Raw genomic sequence first — 19,731 nt, 5'->3', positions numbered from 1 at the left:
TAGACTACCGCTCAAAGGGCCCTAGCCCTAAGATGGCATTCTATATCTATCATTTCATGCAATTGAGGGACAATCATTATTATTGTCAAAATTAAGTGTACATGCAAACATTGGATGCATGCCCTTAATATCCCCCTGGCCAATTCAAAGTGTAATCCCATCCACTTTAAGTTGAGATAGATCACGACACTTCCCACCCCAAGAGAAATTTCGAACTCTACCACCTTTAAGACACCATGTCGAAGAAGCACCTCACACACAAAGCCTAAGAAGAGTCTTCTATTTCAGTTGTGTCCGTTCCCAAGTAAGATTATTTTTACCCTTTCAGTACTTTTTGATCTAATTATTTTGAACAAATTTTTCCCTTTTGAATTATTCTAATGTATGTGAATGCAATGCTTGCAGTCAACACAACAAAACTACTGTAGAGTGGTAACATTCAAAAATTTAAGCCTTGATATTGAAGAGGGTGTCTGTCGGAAAGTGATATCATTGGTGTATCATAACACATATGTTGTACAAGAATGTCTTTATCAGAAGGCCTATGCATACATTTTGGGAGTAGATCAGCCAACTTCTTAAAATAAAGGAGGCCATGATATGCCACATCTTGGTGTGAATGCTTTCATCTTGATCTTATTTCTGATCAAAGTGTGTGAATGAATATGATTTGGTCTCCTCTATATGCACATATACTATTATCCCATTAGGTTGACCATTCCAATTGTTGTTCTAGGGGTGGCAATAGTGGAAAATATTGTCATGACTCTCAGAAGTTATAGCTGGCAGTTCACGGGCTCAATCTTCTAGCTTGAATATTTATTTCCCAATTATTCAATTGATTGAATTTATTTTCTCTTTCTATTATTGAATTTATTTCAGGAATGTTGAAACTACCATTTCTTATGTTTTGGAAAAGTAAGGGTATATTCTATTCTTCCATTTATGGTGTTTGGATATTGTTTAATAAAAATCCCTTTTTGTGGGGAAATGTTTCTAAAATGTGCCAAAGCAATACTTGTAAAATTTAATGCAATAATGGAAGCATATAAAACCTGTTGAAGCTAGCTCACCAGGGGACAATGCAACACAGAGCAAAGGTGGATGTAGTGTTGATATCTGAACCTTATAAGATATGCATATGCTTTTTATAAACACATGTCACAAATCGCCATTGTAATAGTGGGCTCTCAAAAATACATTGAATTATTTTTTTCCTTTTAGTTGAAGTGGAAATGTTGAAGTTCTTATAATACACTAATAAATAAACAATGTTGGTCTACTGTTTACTAACAAGTTTTGATGTTTCACTGTCATTCTCAATTTTGTACAAATCAAGACACAAAAATTCAAATTGAAATTAAATTGAAACTGGCACCGAGAAGGATTCAAAAGTTCTTTCAGCATTGTAGATCCAAATTTATTGACCTCAAATAGTCTTTAGGCGTTTGTTAATTTGATCCCATAGGTGTGACAATATCATACATGTTGTACGCATTAGGGAATGCTTCATGTCATCCTATGGTATTACCGATGTTATTAATCTTGGTGTTGGAGTTTTTGTGGTACTGATACTTTTAAGTGTCGGTAAGTAATAGTAGGAAGTTTAAATTTTAGTCCATGAATTTGGCAAAAATTGCACCTTCGAGAGAGATCATAGCGCTGTTGATGTGCATATCTCTGCCAAGAAAATCCTAGTGACTTATCTAGGTTGTGATGTTAGAGGCTTATGGCGCACTTGTTACTAATATGATAACCTAATGATGGTTCTGGTAGAGTGATTGTTCAAGTTAAAAAATTCTCCACTTTACTTTCCCATGGAAATCCATGTCATTGTATCCTACAACATTTGTATCTTGCCCTATAACTTGATCCTCCAAGTTGAATATTTTTTTCCTTTATGTGAAATCCAATGAGAATATGTATCTACATGTAACAAGAAAATCTCTTTTAGGTTTACCCAAAAAGACAGGGATTTGGAAGTATAATTATTAATTATCAGTGGAAATTATGTTAAATCATGGATATTTATAGGGATGATGGGTGCCACTAATTGACTAGATAATTTGGGATTTTTCTTTATCAAAATCAACATCGATAGTAGTGCATGCAATACTAGATGTGTCTATCCACTTAATAGTGATTGTGTTTCATCTATATTGTTGCAATTATTTTAGGATCATGGATCTTTATTGGGAAGATGGTTGCCACAATGACTAGACCATTTGGGAATTTCTTCTTTCAATCAACATCAACAACAATGCATGCAATGTACGATGTGGCTATCCTCAATAGTGACTGTGTTTCATATCCTCTACTGCAATTATCTCGAGAGGTGGCAAGTGTCATTATAGGATGCAACTGGAAATATTTAGATGCCATAGTTTATCTGTTATATGTTTTGGAGGGTTTTTCAACATATTTTTTGGTCTAATTTTCTCAGAATCCGACAATTGTTTTTGGAATCACAAGTTTAATTGTGAACTCTCCACAATATGAGTGCCTCGATAACCATTGCCACAACAATAAAATACAATACAACAAGAGTTGCAAAGGCTTCAGAAAACTTGTGGTTTGTTGCAGCATCAGAAACACAACTTTGTTTAACAACAAAAACATCTACTACAACAATGAGCACTGTTAAAGGCCTCAAGTAAACTCCACTCACCTGTTTCGTCCTTTATAGACATTTTATTTCATTTCAACTACCTTCTAATGTATTCCCTTTTCATATTGCTTTGTATAATAGGTATGGGATGTGCTCTCTAACAAGGAAGTAGTAGATATTGTGGCATCAACTTAGATAACAGGTCCTCATGCTCAAGAAAAAGCTTCAATGGTACTTAAAAATAACTATCAACAACAATATATATGCAATTTTATTTCATAGGTGTTCAGAATACTTGAAAATGCATGCATTTTCTCTTAGACTTATAATTTTTTTCCAGGGACTTCTTACTTTGTTTTGGTTTAGAATTAGACTTGGAATTTTTTTCCAGGGACTTGGAAGTTGGATTCTGGTCATTGCTTGCTCTGGATTTTGAGTGTCTTAACCATGCAAGGAATGCCATGTTGTAGGGTCCAACATTTTGTTATGTGTTCATATTGACTTCTAAATTACTTTGATGATCATATTGACCTCTCCATTTAGTTTGGTGTTCATATTGACCTATAAAGAAATGCAAAGGCTTACTCGAATGCTATTTGAGAAGAAAAATATAATAATTAGATTGTATCAAAGTCGGTAAGCATCTTGCCACAAAGCTCCCAGAATAGTTGAGGTGCATGGGTCTTTGGATTATTCTAAGGGGTGTTTAGATCACTATTGTGTAGCAATTGAAATGTTTGCTTCAGTATTGGGGTTATTTAGCAGGTATCTTGTTAGAAAGTTCTTGGAACTTTAAGGTATATGGAATTGTTGGGAATTCATATTGCCAAGTTAATACTAATTATATTGTTAATGCGGTAATCAAATACTTAGGTCCCTCCGTTTTTTTACTTATTTTATTTGCAATCAATATACAACTATCTTCAATTTCCCAACTTGCCTATTGACTGCCTTAATTGATCTGCTCTGGTTGTCCTCTATTGTATCTCAATATTGACATTGACAAAGCTGTGGTTTATTACAATATTTTAATAATTTTAATTATATATATATATATATATATATAAACCTTTTTTTATAAAATGACATCCAACATAGTCAGGCTCCTCAACATACTGGACCTTTGAATATATACTCAACCTATGAGCCCATTCAACTAATTGATTCCCGATTCCTAGTGAGACATTGAAAACCCTTCTATTTCAAATGTTATTGTATATATATTCGAAGGGTAAACAAAACCCCAAAACACTATTGACGCGTCTTTGCACCTTTAGGTGCAAATTCTAGTTTTATCTTGTACAATAATATTGAATGATTTTTTTTAAACATTTTAATCAAGTAATATTTTTTTTACAATTATTATTTTTTGGATCTGTATTTTATAATAATTTTATTATATTATTTTTTAAATATTATATTATGAAAATTAATTTTTAAATATTATATTATGAAAATTAATTTTAAATATTTGTATAAATAAGTTTATTTTTTTTAAATATCAAATTATATTCATTATTTTTTTCAAAATATTATATATTAATCAAAATCTAACCATGAAAATGATATTATTATATATTTCATCATATTAATGAGATGTTATTGTATTTTATGATGTTAATACTATATATGTCTCATCTTAAAATATTGTATATTTTAATATGTCACATTTCAAAATATCAAAATATCACATATTTCTCATAATATAAGAGGATAAGATTTGAAAATAATCACCAAAGGGGGACAATATCACAAGAACCCAAATATGACAACGAACCTCACCAAGGATTCGGGGACTAAGGGTTTTGGGTTACTAATGTCTATTCTCTGTATTCATCTGCGTCCGCCTTTGGGGGTTTTGGTGCTCACTTATTTGTCGCATTCTGTCTCAATGACCAGGTGGTTTCAGTGGGCAACTAGAAGAGCTCTCTATGAATTGTTGGTCAGAGTTTCTGGTGTCTTTATTATGTTCCTGGTGTTGTATTGTATAATTGTATGGAATTTGAGGAGCTCATAGATTACAAGCCCAAGGATTCTCGTTGCTATGGAATATTCGTCTCTTTTCTAGGTCGCTTGAGAACATCCTCTGACCTTGCGGGGTGCTCATTGTTTACATTAGGAAGTCACTCTCCTCATCTCTTTGTTCCGAATATGGCTTGTGAACATTCCCCCCAACTTGTGGACGTTATGGTGTCATCATCTCACATGGTTCCTTTCTCTGGGAGGATACCCGACATCTCTCGACGAGTTGGTGTCTCGACTCGATTAGTATGGTATGGCGTTCAAGAATGTTAACACCTAAGAAAGTAGATTTGTCCCCAAGGGCCAACGTGTCGGGAATCCAGCAGATCGGACACAATTCATGTCCGAAAATCAGGACACAACGTGTCCCGATTTTCAGACACGAATCCAAAAAACTGTGACCCGCGTGACATTAAAAGGTGACTTCTCTCCCTTATTTTTTCACATTCACTTCTTTACTTTGTTGTGGGTGTTTGGGAGTAGATAAAAAGGCGCGGGGGAATTTTCAAGGAGATTCAAGCAACATGTAAGTGTATTTTTATTACAACAGTTTGCATATGCATTTCTTTTACAAATTTGTGAATTTTTTGTTTATTTTTTTTACAACATTCATGGATCAATCAAGGGCAACATGGAAGGGGAAAATGAAGGGGAAGAATGTCCCCATTGGATATGCTCCTCCTCTCCCAATTTCATTAGAGTTTGCTGCAAGTATTCCCTCTATTGCAAGTAATGTTGAGGGAAGAATTCCTTCTTAATGTAACATTGACAAATATTCCTTGTTGAAATATGTCATAAGAGAGCAAGGGCCACCCAACAAGGTGAAGGGAGGAGGTAATGTGAGTTGGAAATGCAGCTATTGCCACAATACTTTCAGGAGCACATATTTTTGTGTGAAAGGTCATTTGTTGGATTTACCACGTTGTGGAATTCGAGCTTGTTCAAATGTGCCTTTACCAAAGAGGAAATAAATGCTAAGAGAGTCCAATGTTGGTATGGAAAATGTGGTTGCAAAATAAAAAAAACCAAGAATGATTACCCCCTTCAATTCTTGAGGAAAAGCAACAAAAAATTTCCATTTGAGAGTTCTGGTGGGGGATAAACACTGAAAAGAAAGGCAATTTCACTTGGTCCAATGGACAATATTTTTCAGAAGGAGAAACGGGAAGAGATTGATCTCACCATTGCCTTTTTTCTATCAAAACTTCATATCCTTTAATGTTGCACACTCACCTCTATTTATTGAGATGTGTCATGCTCTAACTCAAGGGCCTCCGTCAGGGCATGTGCCTCCTGGGTCAGCGAAGCTTAGAACCACATTGTTCACTAAGGCAAAAAAAGAGGTAGAAAAAAACGCTTGAGCCTATTAAAGCATCATGGCCAACATCTGGGGTTAGCATTGTTTCTGATGGATGGAAATATCCAACACGACACCCACTCATCAACTTCATGGTGTCTTCCTTGAATGGTCTAGTTTTCTTGAAAGCAATGGATTCACTTGGACAATACAAGGATGCATAATATATGTGTGAGTTGTTTATTAGTTATTGATGATGTAGGTGTTGATTCTTGTGTGAAAATCATTATAGATAATGCACCTGTTTGCAAGGATACTGACATGACTGTGGAAGCTAAATATTCGCAAATGTTTTAGACACCTTTCATTGTCCATTAATTGAACTTAGCATTGAAATCCATTGCTTCTGATGTGCTTTGGATTGGTAACATTATTGAGGATGCACGACATATCTATAACTTTGTACAAAATCAAACAAATTCCTTTACTATCTACAAGGAGTACAACAATCTATCATTGTTGAAGATTGCAGATACACAGTTTGCCTCTTCATTCATCATGTTGAAGAGGTTGAGGGAGGTGAAGACCACTCTTGGGGCCATGGTTATTTCAGATTTTTTATCTTTTTGGAGGAAGACAGATCAAGTAACCTCTAAAAGAGTGAAGGACACAATGTTAGGTGACGCTTGGTGGGAGAGGGTAGATCTACTTAATCAGATCATGGACCCTATCATTTATTTTTTTTGATTGCAGGTACAGACCAACCCATTCTAGGAGAGGTTTATGAGGGATGGGATTCCATGTTTGAGTATGTGAGGAGCATTATTCTACAGAGTGAGTACCCCGAGTATGAGACATCACCAGAGGTATTCTTCACCACTATACATAATATTTTTGTTAGAGGATGGGACAAGAATTGCACACCTTTACATGGTTTGGCTCACTCATTGAACCCAAAATACTACAACCATGAGTGGCTAAATGGTGGACCTTCCCGCAGATTCCCTCCTCACATGGATGGTGAAATGTTACAGGGGAGGAAAGATGCATTCACGCGGTTTTTCTAGGATAGAGCATCTCTTGATGAGGTGGAGGATGCCTTTACAGAGTTTTCCACTAGCATTAGTCGATTTGCAGGGCATGATATAATTAGGGACATGGGGGCTAAGAAGCCCTATTCTTGGTGGGAAAATCATGGGGAAACCCTCCTCTATAGCAGTTAGCCATGGGGCTCCTCTCTTAGGTGACTTCATCCTCTTGTTGCGAGAAGAATTGGATCACATATGGGAATTTGTATAGTGTCAAGAAGGGCAAGCTTGAGTAGTCCAAGGCAGAGAAAATGGTGTATGTGCACACCAATCTTCGTCTTATTTACAGGTAGAGGGATGAGTGGTTGAAGGGAAAGACAAAGATGTGGGATGCCTTTCCCGATGATATGGGCATGGACAACAATGTTAAGTTGTCATTGGCCAACTTGGATTTCAATGATCCAGTGCTAGAGCCTGTCATATTTGATGATCGTGAGACTGTAGAGGGATCATCCTCCACACTAGCAGATGCAGAGATGACTTTGGATACAAAGGAGGAGGATGCAACAAAGGAGAGAAATGGTGACTGATCAGGACAATGGTGATGATTTTGATGAAGGCTATGAGGATTGATGACTCACGAGTCATGAGCTACCTACTGCCTTGAGGCTTGTATGCTTGTAGTTGTTTTGTATTTGCTATTTCTATTTGCCATTGGCATTGCACTACCTATGTAACACATTTTGATTTTGATGACTTAATGAGAAAAGTATAATATCTTTATCTTACTATGTTGTCTTTCTCCTATTGGATCATTGATGAATTGAATATGTGTCATGATTTATCATTTATGTCACAATTGTATTTGTATGCATAATGTTAATTTGTAAATCTTACATCTAGATGAAGATCTACGTTTGAAATCAAAGAATTTGTATCAAGAATGAGAATTTGTGTAAGAAATATCTAATTTTTAATAATATATATAAAATAACATATAATGTATCCGAACGTGTCCTGTTCTGGGGGGTCAACATGTCCGTATCTGACACTTGAATCCGTGTATCTGTCGAATCCCGAATCCTCGTGTCATGTGACTTAGGTTAATGTCAGTTTCATTATCAGATTTCCTGTTGAATAACCTTCCATTATGGCTATGAGATCTCAAGAGATGTTTGAATTTGGTTTTGGAATGGGATTTACAAGGGTTTTCATGCTATAAGTGTTTAACCTCATCTCTATTCCATTCTAAGATTTTAGCCGCTTCCAGTTTCCAAACCCTATCGACACTAATTCCAATCATCCACAATGTTCACAGTTTATGGTCTCTCAAGTTGGGTTGAAACAATCCATGGGCTTCCCATCAGAACCTAGCTCATGATTTTGTCTCAGCAAGAACTCAAATTATATCAGGATTGGCCCCAAGAAACCCCATTGCATTCATACGAAATATTTCCCTCAGGTGGCTCTGGTGTTGGGGGGTGACATTTGTATGGAGAGGGCTTCAACCATGGTGGAGACATTGCTCGTAAAGAGGGTTCAAGGCCATCATTTTTTAATCCAAACCCTAAGGGATCAGTGAGTTGCTTGTGACATTTCTTCCTCGGCCCGAGCTCAACTAGAGGTGGAGCTTCTTGCAAAGGGCTGGATCCATTTAAAATTTGTAGGCTTAGGGGATGTAAAATCCATCGAACAGAGGGTTTGGCACATAAACTCGTCTCATGTTGTTTTTAAATTTTGGACACCTCTCTTCAATGCTTGCAGGGAGCGGTCAAATCTGGTTATGCTTTGGGTTTGATTGTTAGGTCTACCATTAGACTATTGGGCAGATGAGTTTTTTCAAGATATTGGGAACACTATTGGTACTCATTTGGCTCATGCTTCTTCGTATCTCACATCAAGGATTTTGATTATGTCTCAAATTTCGGTTAAGGTGGACCTTAGGGATGTTCTTCTTGAAGAAATTGACCTTGGTGGTGGGGAAGGGTTTATTCAGGATCTTGATTACGAAGGTATTCCATTTCATTGCCACAAATGTCATCAGTGTTGGCATTGACATAAAAGGAGAATTTATTTTGGGAAGATGTAGGGCTTTCGAATGGGATGTTGTTTTCTAGTGGGGAAAAGAGTTCACCTCTTAGGAATTCAATGGAGTTGGTTTCCATGGTAGTTTCTCCTCAACTGTCTCCTATGCATGTGGAAAGTGGTTTTATGGATCCCCTGGAGCATCTTGTTCCAGGTACTCTTCCTGTCTCCTCCTATTTTTTTTTTAATCTCGTGATAGCAGTATAAATGTCTTAATTGCTAATGATCATGGATTCCCCTCTCCCTCATATTTATGCCCCCCCCCATTTCAATTCTCGTCTCTTCTATTTCTCCCACCCAAGCCGTTTGTTCTTTCTCTTTACCTCAATGCAATTTATCTTCCCCTATTATCACCCCCTCAAATTCACTCTCTTATTTGTTGAGTGATGATTCTTCTTCTTATAACCTCTAACCCCGCTCAAATGGCCATTTTATAAAACTCTCTGATTTAGGGTTTGGTCAAATTCATATCTCATGCCCAGATTCTAAGAGTCGGGGTAGGAAGTCGAATATCACCAAATCCATAGAGTGCGCCAACGTTGATATGGCCACGTGTAGAAATTATTCAATTCAAGGGGAAATGAGAGCAATTGAATCTCCCTTAAATGTGCCCTTATGAAAATCCTCTCTTTTAATTGTAGGGCTTAACGAGTCTCCCCAAATGACTTGCTCTAAAAAAGAATATCAAATTTGAATCCCTCAGAGCCATTTTCCTCCAAGAGACCCTAGGTCCCAAACCTTCTATTGTGTAGAGTCTTGAGAAAATCTTATGCGGGTGGAGTTTTTAGAGTATTGATGTTATTGATTGCTTTGGGGGTTTGGAAGTGGGATGGATTAGTTGAAGTTTTAAATTCCTCAATGCATGGAGTTTTGTGTCGAGAATTTGCATAGAACTTTTTTTGGAGGAACTGTCCAACCCCTTTTCCTTGTTCAATGTATATGGTTCTACACAAAACATAGAACCTTATTAGGAGATTTTCTTCAATAAGCCATTCATAAATTAACCTTCTCTCATCATTGGTGGTGATCTAAATGTCTCCATGGGTGCCTCAGAATCCTAGGGGACAAAGAAAATTCTGATCTTTTGGTCAATTTTTTCATGACTACTTAGTCAATCGGTCCCTTATAAATGTGGCACCTCTGAAGCTCTGTCCCACTTCGAGAAATAAGCGACCGAGTTCGGATCAAATAGCCAATAGGCTAGACTGGTTCCTTGTCTCTAAAGCTATCATGGATCAATTCTTTTCAATTAAACAATAGGCTGACACCGGAGTGACATATAACCATTCCCCTATCTTCCTTGAAATTAAAGGTGCCACACATAAGTTGACATGCCCTTTCAAGATGAATTCCACCTAGTTGAAGGAGGCCTCCTTTGTGGAGATGATCAAAGAGAAATGGTCTTATTATTCACCACTTTCAGGGATTTCAGTAGGAAAACAATTTGCACAAAACCTCAAGAACATTAAACAGAAAGCAAAATAGCGAGATTTAGAAAAGAAACATGTGTATTCTATGGTACTTAGGGAGATTGATAAAAAATTTCGGGAAATTGCATCACAAGAGGCGAAAGGTTATGAATCTACTGAATCAAGAGACCAACTCTTTCAGTTGGAAAAGAGAAGGAAACAAATTCCAGAAAATTGTGAGGTGGAATGGGGATTTAAGAGCAAGGCTATCTGGTTGGAATGGGGACAACAACACAAAATTATGTGAGGCTTTTGCCAAAGGTCATAAGATGGAAAATACAATTTGGTCATTAAAATATCAATCAGGAAGGGATGTTTCTACATTCTTGGACTTAGACATATTGGGTGTTTTTCACTTTGAATATTTCTTTAAAGCTCAAGAGGAGGCCACCATAGCTAAAGTCATTTGCACGATTCTCCCTTTCCCCCGTTTTCTCAATGAGGAGGATAATTGTGAACTTACAGCCGAAGTTTCAGAGGATAAATTAAAATTTGTTCTCCATAGTTTCCAAAAAGACAAGAGCCATGGCCCAGATGGATGGGGAATAGAATTCTTTTTGGGTCTATATGAAAATTTGGGGAATGATTTATTATTTGTGGTTGAGAAGTCTCGTAGGAATCGTCATATGCTTCCTGCATTAAACTCTACATTTATAGCTCTAATTCCTAAAGTGGACTCCCCTACTTCTTTTGATGAATTCATGCCCATCTATTTATGCAATTCGATATACAAGGTTATCACGGAGGTGGTTACTATTCATCTAAAACTGATCCTCTTTGCCTCTATTTCTAAAGAAAAATTTGGTTTCCTTAAAGGTAGGAAAATTCATGAGGCAATTGGGGTGGTGCAGGAAGGTTTGCACAACCTTAAGATGATGAATATTAAAGGTTCTATCTTCAAACTTGATTTATCAAAGGCATATGACTGGGTCAGTTGGATCTATCACTGATTACTTTTAACTCATGTGGTTTTCGGTCTCGATTTTCTATCTTGGGTTCTGAGTTGTATTCAAATGGTCTATTTGTTGTATTAATAGATGTTGTTGCATCCCATTTATTTCATGCTTAGAGGGGTTTTCATCAGGGTTTCCCCCTCTCTCCATTTTTTTTTGGTTATTGAGTATCTCAGAAAGCTCTTGGAGGAAGCTAAACAAAGTGGGGATTTCCATGGGCGGTTGGTAACCCAAGCTCTAGCTATCTCACTTATTATTCATGGATTGTATTCTCATATTTTGTAATGGGGACCCTCGCGAGGCGGCAACACTGAAGAAAATTCTTTCATTATTTGGGAAGGCCACTGATATGTCTATTAATTTTCAAAAATCCTCCCTTATTTTCTCAAATCAATGTATCAATGTATGAGATTTATCAAATAATTGTATTTGTTTCGATGGAAGCCTCTCACCTTGACAATGACATTAACTATATGGGATTTCACCTGAAGCCTAATACTTATAAAATGGTGGATTGACACTGATTGATCTCTAAGGTTTAAAAACATATCAAAATTTGGTGTCAAATATAACTTTCTTGGGCAGGTCGGTTGGTTTTAATCAAATATGTACTTGAAGTAATACTTGTGTATTGGTCCTTAGCTGCTTGGATTCCAAAATGTGTATTGGAGCGCATAAGGTGTGTATGTTACAATTTTTTGTGGTCTGAATCAATTTCAGAGGTGACCCTTCCTTGGGTGGGGTGGGATAAAATTCATAAAACAAAGGCCCTTGGTGGTTGGGGCCTCAAGAGAATCTTCCTATTTTCTCACGCTCTAGCTACAAAATGTGTTTTTTGCCTTCTCACCACACATAACCTTTGGACAATGGTTGTAATTGCTAAATACATTTCACCCCTTTCGTTGGAGGATTGGGTGCGCAGGTTGGATAAACTTCAACACAACATCTTTGTTATATGGGGAGCTATTTTAAACACTTTTCAAACCATCTATGGTGGTATTGTCTAGAGAGTTGGCTATGGTTTACGAGTCTTTCTTGGACAAGACCCTTGGCCTGACTATCTTCGTGACCATATTATTCCATCCCCATTAATTGATTTTCTTTGGGATTGTGGTTTTTCAAAGTTGGCACATTGACAACCACTTCTATTTGGTGAAAATGCTGGAAATCTATGGCTGAGTTGGAAATCCCGAAGCCCTTCTTGGAAAATGAATAATTATATAAATTATATATAGACTAGTCATGTTCATATAACGGACGAAGATGATGAACTTGTTTGGGTCGTTGTAAAGTGTGGGCTGTATTCCCCAAAAGTTGGATATAACTTTATAACTTTTGAGTGTCATTCGATTGCTTCTCAATGGTGGTGGAAGATCGTTTGGAGATTCAAATTACCATTAAAGGAAAATATTATGTTGTGGTGTATTTTAAATGGAAAAGTCCCTACATGGGATGTTCTTCAAAGATGTTTCTCTATTGGCCCTAGTTGGTGTGCTCTATGTTAGGCTGAAAGTAAAGCTATATCTCACCTTTTCCTTTACTCTCCATTCAGTCTACAAATATGATATGGCTGTAGGTCTATAGAAGCTTAAATTGGACCCCGACATGGTCCATTTGTTGAATCTACTTGGCGTTATTGTCTCTCTCTCCTGGTCTCCTGCACATTCAAATCTCTTCCTTTAATCATTTGTTGGGGTATTTGGATTTCTTGTAATCGAGCTATCTTCCAAGACTTTGTCTCTTCTCCATGGAACATCACTATTGAAGTAATGGTGATCCTTAGTCACTTTCCTTAGGAGAAGGACGTTCGTAGGGTACACGAAATTATGGTAGAACAACCTGACAAGTCTAAATCGTGGGCATATTCGACAATGCATTGATTGACTCAAATGGTAATTGTCGGGGCAATTTCATTCTTCATCTCTAATGACATCTATTTTCATGTTTCCATGGATTTTCATCCAAGATCAAACAAATATGCTGAACTTCTTGCTTCCTGGAACCTTTTTGCCTTTGCTATTTATTGGGGTGCTCTTCACATCTATGGGATTCCAAGCTTGTCGTCAATTGGATGAATGACACTCAATCTTTCAGGAATTTTCTATTATCTCCTATTTTGGATGATATTTTGAGGTTAAAAAATATGTTCTCATGTTTCTCTTTCCATCATATAGATAGGGAACTCAACCAGACATCTGATGGTCTCTCCAAATAGGCTTTATAATTGGTTTAGGATTGCTGGAGGATCTATGAGTACCATGAAGGCACAATATATTCTTACTCTTACAATCAGTTCATAGGCCATCTTGATAGGAAGATTATTCTGCCTAGCTCAGGTAGATAGTCTGCAAGCTTCTATTTTTACCTTTTCTTGTTTTTGCTTATCAACAGGTTTATGTTGATTATGTAGCTTATTCATTATCACTTATGCTAAGATATTGATATTTTATGAAGTCATTAATAGCGATCTTCATGGACATTTTTATATTGGGGATCACTATTTATTATTGACCCTTGCCTAGTTTTTTTTCTTTACTATGATTTTTTGTACTTGGACAATTTGCATACACACTCTAGTGTGTTTACAAAATGTAATTTTTTTTTTCCCATGGAAAAAGTCGTAATTTTCACTAATGAGAGAAAATTACATTTTGTAGATGCTGAGTGGTGAGCTCCAGTATTGCAGCAATAATGCTACAACTCCTGGGACTCCCTTCCTTACTTTTATCAACCAGGTAGTTCGTAACAAACTTGGAAGCGACGGTGCTGTATGCACAAGTACTAGCTCTTGCTGCAGCTGTCACTTGGTCAGCTGGCACAAGTATGCTAGGGGCTCAAGCCAACTTCTATGGGCTCTGAGAAGAAGCTTTTCAACTGATGGACGAAAGCTACTTTAAAGAAGGCTGATCTACTTGGAGAAAGATAGTGAAAAGCTAAAAGAAAACACAAACCCTAGAAAACCCTAATTCTACCAGCTAACTCTACTGATGCCAAGAAGAGGATGCAAACTACTGAAGGAAATGCCATTGACTTCTAGGAAGGTAAATACATGTACCTAAGCTACTTCTACAGTAACATCTGAAAGAAACATCTTTTTGTATTTTTGAATAAGTTGCCAGAGTTATTATGCATATGATTTGACTGTTTTGGGCTGTGCAGAGGTGGATATGCAAGAAGAAATGCTTGGGAAAGGTCAAGAAGGTTTAGAGAGGGCCTAAGGGGTCCCTAACACCCTTCCATAGAGTTTCACCGAGTTTGGCTGTTGAGAAACCTCATTCGTGAGCCTCTACAGGAAGTCTGCAGGGGTTCTACAGGATGTCTGTGATTTTCTACAGGATGTCTGGAATTTTCTACAGGATGTTCAGAGATGAGGTTTTTGGTGGATGAATGGAGAGGGAAAGGTGAAGGAGTGAGTGTGGAGGTAGGGTGAGGGTTGGAGATGGTCTAGAACTCAGTGGATGGAGTTGTGGACAGGTGTGGATGGTGGTATTTGGCTCAAAGAAGACTAAAGCAATGTTACACACAAAACTAGGGTTATGGGAGCGAATGGCGAACAGGAGGCAAGGATTCTAAGCAGAGGGTGGAATGGATGGTGCTGATGGCGAATGAACAGATGAAGGAGTGGTACAGGTACTCTGCAAGGCGCTGTTTCCCAATTGATCCAACGAAGACCTGTAAATTCAAAATCCTAATTATGATGACCTAAATCTGCTAGCTGCCAATGAAGAGAATGAACAGAAGTGTGACCTGCAATGAAACCATGTATTTTAACTCATGCAACTAAGCAAATGAAAGTCTGAGATTGCAACCAACTTATACACATGAAACTCAAACACTAGTGATTTCATGGCACGACAAAATTAGTGTTTTTGTGGGCAGCAAAGTTATCCTGATCCCAGCTCCAGATCCTACTGAAGGAGAGGTGAAACCAGAGATGTTTGATGGCCCTTTTCTTGAAGCTTTTTCCTCTTAAAAATTCAACAAAATATGAGCATTCAAAAGTCTATCTAACCATTTATAGTGACCTATTTAATCAACAAACTTTAACCTACTTAACAGAAATGTTTTTGCAAATGCATAAAGAACAACTAGCAATACATAGCGGAGGTCTTAGCACCTGGGTTGGGCCCAACCCCAAGAGCTGTAGGCTCCTATAAAAGACTCAGATCTGATACCAAGTAGAGCTGCTTATCATTATTCAAAAAGAACCATCATAAGAAAGTTGTACTGTAGTAGCTACAATAAAACAGGCTGAGCAAAACGGCAGCACTATAGTGCAAAAATAACAATGGTTCCAAAAGTAAAGTACGAAGGCTGAGGCCTTCCTATTTTTACAATACGAGGGTGCTAGTAGCCCTCCTAGATTCAAGGGACTCGGCTGTCCCAACTGCTAGTGAACAGTTACTCCTCCAAAATCTGCTTGGCTGCCTTTAAAACTCGGTTTGGTGGCCTGTGGAGCTCGGTGTTGAGGGTGGAGATTTCGAGGAAGGCCATTTAATGCTAGAGACAACCTCCCTAAGAATCCTCACCTCAAGCTTGGCTGTCAGCTGACCCATGATTGCTTGGTTTTGCTCCATAATTTGTCCAAAAATCCTGAAATCACCACGTATTAGTCTCCTAGGTAGAGTGACCACCCTTATTCGTTCAAATAACATAAACATACTAGGAAAACATGCATAATCTATGAAAAATGGAGGATTGAACAAGGATAATTAGGAAAAATGAGCCCAATAGGTTACCCAATTTGGGGGCTCATCATCATCCCCCTGCTAAATCGGTTGCTCATCCTTTGAGCAACTAGTCCAGCTCATCATCCTTTATGGCCTTGATCGCCTCCCTCACGTCCCAAGCCTCCGCTGTGATATCCTCTTCCCGGTCGTGGAATCCTGCCTTCCTCTCCACTTCTTCCCATTGCCTACCTTCCTCCTCTTCCTTTACTCCTTCTAGCAATCCCAGAAGTAAAGGAGGACTAAATTTCAAGCCAATCCAATTGGCCTGCAAGTCCTGCATCAACTTTTTGTAGAGAGGTACCCTTGCCAAGGCCTCCCTCATCCTAGTGGGAGAATGGTATTCCCTTATCTTCAGGCTGTGAGGCAGTGTGTTCCACCACCTTGTGTAGGCATGCATACAGTTTTCTCCCAACAGTCTCTCCATGTCTTCAAAATGGGCAATGGCTTGAGCTTGTTGCTCAATGTATTCCGGTAGATCCTGAGGACTGCTGGCCAAGTGCTGGTGGGTGCTTATCACTGCTGATGGGTCATCTGGCTCTGCTCTGATCATGAGAGGCTCACTGAGCTCTTTGCCTATGATACTGCGGACTTCTGCTGCTCTCTTCTCCTCATGGTTCATCCAAGAGGTCATGGCCATAAGCTGGATATCCCCTATCACCGTGTTAGGATCCCATGCGTTCATGTCCAGAAGGGCAAAGTTGTGCAAGTAGAACTCTGCCAATTTGGCCCTATCCTCAGATGAACTGCTGCCACATAAAGCTGCAAACTGATGATAATTTTGGAAAGGGGTGATGCCCCTTTGAGCCAAGGTATTGATTTGAAACTGTAACCATTGGTCCTTGAGGTAAAGGGCATAGGATTTGGCAGGCTGCCTGCACTGCAGAGCTTCCATTGCCCAGCTGGCCATGCAGGCCAGTTGGGCCTCCTTTTCTTGCAGCTGCTGTTTTAGAGAATGTATCTCTAGTTCTTGTTCTTGGAGCTGTTGGTTCAGTGCCTCAGTTTTAGTCTGTGTCCCTTCCTTCCTTTGCTATTCATAAGGGGTATCGTGGCTGTTGTGGGCCCCTCCTGTTGCTCTTGTTCCCCCAAGATGTGAGGTCTGTCTTCTTGCCTCTGTCCCTGTGACTGTAGCTGTTGTTTGAGCTGCTCATTTTCTTCCTGTAGCCTGACCCGATGGATGCTCTCCACATGTCGCACCATAGCCAATTCTCTTCTGGCCTCTTTGAGCTGCTCCTCTAGAGGACCTATATCTGCTACTCCCTTGGACTTAGCGATTTTCATCCAAGTGCGGGGATGGCATGTTCAAGCCTACCTCTCCTCGAGATTTCTAATTCCGATGCACAGACACGGGTTTCTCTGCTCCAGTAGATTTCACTCTGCTTCCTATAGAGCTCCTTCCTGTAGAGAGCTTCTGCTACTTCTGGAGGACGTCAGGGTACTGCAGAGAAAGTCTGGGACACGGGAATAATTTGAACAGGGCCAAGAAATTCTGGCTAAGGAACTGCAGAGGAGGAGGACGCTCACAGTGCTGAAAAACTGGTTGTGGTGTAAATGACAGTGGTTGAGGTGCGTGCTCTGGCCGAATGATTTTGAAATACGACGCAATTCATGGCGCGGGGGTGAGGTGTCCAGGCCGAGCCGTTAGACAACGTCACGACCATCATTCCTCGGCGTGTTTCTGATCGCCAATATCTATCTCCGCCATTACCCGCCGTCATCCTTGTCAGTCCACCGATTTCACTGCAAATTTGCTGATTTCCCCGACTGGACACTTCCCACGTGTCGGCTCCATGTCTTTCTGGCGGAATCGAGCGTAACCATGCTCGTTCGGATCCCACGAGACAGTTCAACTGGCTGTGGATGGCCAGTTGACTGACCATTGCTTTTGTTCAATCCGCACATTCACAGTCATGCAAGTTTCACAGTATAGTTCATGTTAATTTGACGAAATAAGGTTAGGCACTTACCTGGGGGTGACCGCGGACGTGTTTCGCAGGTTTTTGGACGTGAAGCAATGGTTTTGCTTGCTGCTGCTTCATGCACAGGCATGGTAATTCCCTCGTCCATTTGCTGATGCCAGATGCAAGGCTTTCGGGAACCGGTCCTATGGTGGTGAATTGTCGCATGCACGGCCCCGCCTGCTCTCAGTTGTGGAGAAGGTGTTCATATTTCCGAGGAGCTAATAGCATGCCTTCTGTGCTGATTTCAACTGCTCCTGACTCCACAATGTGTATTCCAGGCGGATCAACTGCTACAGGATTCTTGTAGGAGATCCTGTAGCTGCTTCTCCTCCTGGGCTGCATGCTGAAACGAGCACGCACGACTACAGTCACGGGTGAAGGGTCCTATTGGATATTTTTACATGTATAGTATGCGGGCCTTCATGTATTTGATTTGTCCCTTGGAAAAAAAATGGCAATCTGAGGAAAACAGGACTTTTTACATGACTGTGCAGTGGTACAGGACCAAATGGCGGTAATGGCAGTGGAAAGAGAGGAAACATGTGATGGATGGGACAAAGGGGTGGCTGCCGGCCTCACCAACAAACTTCAAGTCTTAAATCCTCCTCCAGAATCGATTTTGGCTCGTCCAAAGGTTCTACAGGAAGTTTCCTGTAGAAATGCAGAACTTCCTGTAGAAAGCCCTGAAACTTCTTGTAGGAGGTTGAATCTTGACCCCATCTTGTCTTCAGAGGATTTACCTTCAGATGATACAGTCACCAAAGAGAATGAGAATGACACCATTCAAATTCTTTTCGTAAACACAGACTCTGATGAACATGGGGGCAATCTACCCATTCCTTTACCGCAGGAAGGAAGTTCATCAGAGTTGTATCTGGCCGTTTATTCGGTCCCACCTCCAAGCAACCTAGTTGTCTCCTTCAATTGGAATCTACTAGGCAGACCCCGTTTACCATCTAATGTACCATTCCGAATCATAGTGCAAACTTACAGAATGGTCATGGTTGGTACCATCATAGATGAAGGGGATTCTGTGAGTATCCTTTCCTCAACTGCTTGGAAAGCGCTTGGTTTGCCATCGCTTTTGCCTGAGATGCAAAATCTGACAGGCTTCGACAAAGGAACCAGTCGACCGTTAGGGATCCTTCCAAATTTGCCTATAAATTTGAGAAGGAAAACTGTTTATCTGAACGTAATGGTAGTCCAAGGACCTTTAGATTACAATCTACTCCTTGGGCATGACTACATTTATAGCATGGGAGCTATTGTTTCATCACTCTTTCAAGTGATGTGTTTTTCGCATGAAGGAAGAGTGGTCCAGCTCGTAGACCAGCTTTCATTCCCCGGTTCACACATAGCTAATAGTCAAATGCCATCCCTAACAGGTCTTTTTACGCAAGGAATGTCTCATCAATCTCCAGTCCATCCACCTGATGAACGCGAGTGATTCGGTGGTTGTGACTGAAACCCACGGGGCATGCACCTTGGTCTGCTTCAGCAGAAAAACTTCAGGTATAGGGTAGGTTTCCGCGGAGGATATATGACTAGTCTGACACACTCGTCCGTTTAGGAAAATGGGAT

Source organism: Pinus tabuliformis, chromosome 6 (assembly GCF_031772625.1).
Source record: "Pinus tabuliformis cultivar Carrire ecotype Pingquan chromosome 6, CPIR1, whole genome shotgun sequence".
Lineage (NCBI taxonomy): Eukaryota > Viridiplantae > Streptophyta > Pinopsida > Pinales > Pinaceae > Pinus > Pinus tabuliformis.
The sequence above is the reverse complement of the archived record's forward strand: the minus strand, read 5'-3'. Positions refer to the sequence as shown.